Here is a 4,737-nt window from a genome sequence, read left to right on the forward strand (position 1 = left end):
CGTGTGCAAACCCGCTCACACACAGGCCAGCGTCTTCGCTACAGCTGTCACAGCAAAAGAAGCAGTGTGGCACCCGAACAAGGGAGAAATCGCAGCCGCGAAATTTAGCCATTCTTGCTGCAAAGGGTTGTAGTCTGCTACTGCTCCCGAACGCACTATTTGAAGCGCGGGTTGGTGGCTATCATTGGCGCACCTATAGGCGGTGCACTGCGTTATAGACGCTGTTCTCGCCAACGTGACGTAACATGTGTGCGCACTCACTGTACGTCTGACTATATTTAACCCTCTAAACCTCACCTAGTCTCATGGTACCACAGCGGAGAGGCTCAGGGCGAGCGCAGCTGCGACGCCTTCCCGCAACGGATCACGTGGCGTGACGTCACACCTGCCCCACTCGCGCTCCGGCGGCTCAAGGTCACTGCGACGCAATGAATGACCTTGAGAGGCAGGGCGTTGTAGAGCTTTCTCTCTAAACAGATCGACACGAAGAACGTCTCACGAAGGCGACAATCACCGGGATACGAGTCTCATCGCAAAAGCACGCTTCTGCAGCGTCACAATGTTTGCGATAGTCCCGTAGGTGCAGGTTTGGTGCATGCCGAAGAGTGCATTAAGATTGGCTTTACTTCTCTTTTTGACAATTTATTGTTCGAATGCATCTGCTTTGTTCCTCATACTTACCCGTCGTCCTTTTTCCAAACATCTCTTTCACAACCATCTATTGGCCGCGAGATCAACCTATAGGTGGCAGCACCGTCGCCCCGTTAGTGTGGATGCGTCGCCCGTGCGGTGTGTGGAAGTGTACGGGGCGACTGTTTTCATTTCTCGATACTCTGCTCCGTGCCCGCAGAAAACGCTTCATTTACCATGGTGAGATTTTGTTCGGTTCCGCAATGCAGCACATATTGCACAGAGCCAGGGATAAGCTTTCAGTACTATCCCGTTGACGCGGCACTTCGCCGAGAATGGCTCGTCAGGCTTCGGAACGGCAAGGCGCCTTCCAAATATGCGATGGTGTGCAGTAAGCATTTCGACGATGGTGCGTTCAAGCGTTCGCTGACGAAAAAGGATGGTGAGTAGTCAAATCTGATATCACGTTTGGGAATCCTAATCGGCAATCTGGGCATTAATGTTTGCTGCATGCGTAGTTGCTGCGTAGTTACTGTTCGTGTGAAGATCGTTGCAGTCCGCGAAAGTTCGTGGCGGCGTGGCCTGGGATGCCAGTAATGAGTTGCCTGTGCTTTCATATGCTTCCGCAACTAAATTACCCGTGTCTCCACGCATGCAATTTATTTTATATCCTTCATGCGCCGCCTGCGCAGTGAATGCAAGGTTCGCGCTCAGCTGCGAGTCCGTTTAAACGACCGTCTCCGAGCGTGACTAGCTGTCACGTTTGCCGTTGTCTTTACTCAGCCACGGGAACTGTTCTCAGTGTTCCGAAGTGTAAATACGAGCACCGAAACACGGCAAGTGTGTACGCATGATCTCGTACAGATTAAACAGTGTCGTTTCGCGAGCCAACAGCTGATGGTCCATTAAGCGATGAACGAACATACGCGAGCGAATTTATTGCTACTGCTCATATTGATATATTTTTTTTCTCTCTTTTATAGGGGGGCGGAAAAAATGGAAGCCTGATGCACTGCCAACATTGAACTTGCCGCAGCGCAGATTTGACAAGCAAAAGCTGCCTCGCAAGCCACCGGGTAAGTGATGCTGCCGACAGGCGTTCTTTCGATGCTTTTTATCCACACAAGCTGTTGCTTCATTTCTGCAGCGAACGAATTTTTTGTAATCCTATGCAGTTGCCCGACAGCTGATATGCACACTCGCGGTTGTTTTTCGATGAAAGTACCCAAATGCACGTGGGACAATCGTATTCAATAATGCGCAACCCCCCAATACCCTTTTTCTTCTTCTTTTTTTTTTTCTAATAGCAAAGAGAGCCCCTGTTTCAAGGCAATCAAGGATGCCAGGAAGCATAGCCGACGATGTTGCAGGTGAGTTAGAAATTTCATTTATCCCTCATTATGTGCCCAAGAGGATTACAAAACTAATTTAAATGTTGAGCCAGAGTTTTTCCGGCATTATGTGCCTCGTAGTAGCCTTTGGATAACTTCTGCGAGCGCAATGGTTTTGCGTTTTCGAAGTAATCCACTGCCTGGTGTATGGTGCAGGTCATGCCTCTGTTCATGAAGAAAATCCTGCTGAGGAGACTGCGTACGAAGGTATGCTTCTGTGAGATTACCAAATTGGCTACTATTTTTGCTAGCTAGCATTCTGACTTGGCATGACAAGAAAGCATACTTGGCACAACGAATACACATTGAGTATAGTTCCACACATACGAGTTTACTGTACTAGTGACGTCAGATCTATTGTGCATTCGTTACAGTGCCACAAGATGATATCCTGGAACAGTTCGCCGAGATTGTGTGTGCACAAGCTGGCACACTACGGGATGCCTGTGTACAAGCGAGTCCTCTCCCACTCATTGGCCGCCCCAAGCCTCTCCTTTCATGTGCGGTTGGGCAGACAGACGACACCATCAAAGTGCTCACAGGATTGCCATGTCTGCAGCTGTTGAGGAATATAATTGATGAGTTCGCTGCCTTGCGCAGAGTATCCATTCCGAGAGGTTTTGCATCAGGTGACGAAGATACCGTGCTGATGGTTTTTGTGAAACTCTACCACAACATAAGTTTCAGCTTTTTATCTGTTCTTTTTTCTATACACAGAACAACTGCATCGAATATTTTGAAGAATGCCATATGCATTCTTGCAAATGTACTTGGAGAGGCGGTGTTTTTCCCTTGCAAAGAGTCAGTCCTGGAAAACTTGACAATTTATTTCAAGGACTACAAGGAAACTCGCATCGTATTAGACTGCACAGAGGTGGCCCTTGAAAGGCCAGGTGACTTGACATCGCGGCTGCTTACCTACAGCCAATACAAACGCCAGTACGCAATAAAAGTATTGATTGGCGTTGCTCCAAGCGGCATGATAACATTAGTTGGGAAAGCGTTCGGAGGTCGCGCTTCAGACACGCAACTCACAGCCCACTCAAATGTACTCAACAAATGCGCGGCCTATGTCGACCGTGTTATGGTTGACAAAGGTTTCCTTATAGAGAACCTTTGCGACGAAGCCAGGGTTAGTATGGACAGGCCCCCTTTCTTAAAGAAAAGGCAACAGCTTGAAGAACATGAAGCAAACAAAAATCAAGCGATTGCAAGAGCAAGAGTACATGCTGAAAGAGCCATTCAACGTGTCAAAGCCTTCAAAATTGTTCAACAGAGGTACCCCATTCAGCTCCTTCCTGTGTTTGACAAAGTCATCTTGTTGCTTGCTAGCATAGTGAACTTATCAAAGCCAATTTTGGGTGAAGACAAGTTTCTACCAAATATCTAAACAGTGCACAAAGTTGAAAGAAACGCGAAATAATACCAGGTGTGTTATATTGTCGCCATATCAATATGTACAGTGGTCACTATAGTGCAGAAAGCACAAAGATAAACAAAGTGATGACATCAACAAATAATTTTGAAAATTGCCTTTCGCCCTATTCGCTTATTTATTGCACAATGCTTTCAGGAATAAACGTTCGAAATGTTGCTACATGCATATTGTGTGTTTCTTCTGTACAATGTGCACGGGTGCCCCGACGAAGACTGCTCCTGAGTCTCGAGCTGTCGGCTGAACTGGCCAGCACTGCAGTTGTTTTTGTAAATATACCTTGTAAATAGGCTAGTGCCTAATCTATCGTTCGTTTAACAATATTCATTCCAGATCCTTTGCAACACTGAATAATTTGAAACAAAGGAAAACTCAAAACCAACATTCTGATTAGAGTGGGCGATCGGCCACGCCCTGCTGCAAGAGTGTAGACTGTCACGATCGCTGAAGCTAAGTAGCACAGCGCTCGACCAGCACTTCGGACGAAGACCTCTTCCAGTTCAGGTGTCAGCCTTGAGCGAAACAGTTACGGTGTCTGCAGCAGAGACTGTCCCCTTCCCCCAACCTCGAGCGACATTTTTTAAACTGGAAAGTGTGTCTTTCAGCGCAGCCCCAGCAGTTGTAACATTTTAAATAATTATCCCACCGCAGTGGTAAATTTCTAACGATGAATGAGTTGGCTATAACATAAACAAAGAAACGCGAAAACATGAGTTTGCAGCCAGTTTAACATCTTGTTTAACGAACTTTGTTCTGAGCAGCAGAAAATGAGCAGGTATTCATTGTTTTAAAGTTCAACATATACTAAGGTGCCCTAAGCGCAGTAAAAAGGTATTTGCTATAAATTAGCCTCACAGAAGTACAGCATTGTTCAAAGTATTCCTTGTCGAATGCTACGTGTAGTAACTTCCAGACATCTGCACTCTCATATGCAAAGAAGTCGCATGAGTGGATTCCCAGCACACCCATTTGCACCTGAATTTGAGTTAAGTATGCTGGCTTGGGGTTTTCCTTACTGAAAGCATTAGAAATTTTTTGAGGTCACTTTATCGCGAGCATACTTGTCTTTCCTGAGCAGCATTCGCATGCAAAATTCACAATCCCATCAGGGGAACAACCGATCACAGGAAAATCTTTATAGACTATAAACCCAGTCTGCTTCACAGTGACGGTGTGCCCATCGGCATTCATTATCGCTGTATATCTTTCCCTTGCTTCGCTTTCTCTTTCGCTACCAGCCTTCATGGCCTTTGTCTGAAATGTTGAGCTTTTCAAAACTGC

General features: G+C 46.4%; 1 long non-coding RNA gene across 1 annotated transcript; it reads left to right on the forward strand.

Annotated features, from left to right (window-relative positions):
• Positions 1-425: 425 nt before the first annotated feature.
• LOC126531830 (uncharacterized) lies at positions 426-2,804 on the forward strand. The gene is made up of 3 exons (XR_011894682.1): positions 426-2,000; positions 2,178-2,228; positions 2,396-2,804. It is a non-coding gene; the product is annotated as an uncharacterized lncRNA (long non-coding RNA).
• Positions 2,805-4,737: the final 1,933 nt, after the last annotated feature.

The sequence above is a fragment of the Dermacentor andersoni genome, chromosome 5 (genome assembly GCF_023375885.2).
Source record: "Dermacentor andersoni chromosome 5, qqDerAnde1_hic_scaffold, whole genome shotgun sequence".
In the NCBI taxonomy this organism is placed as follows: domain Eukaryota; kingdom Metazoa; phylum Arthropoda; class Arachnida; order Ixodida; family Ixodidae; genus Dermacentor; species Dermacentor andersoni.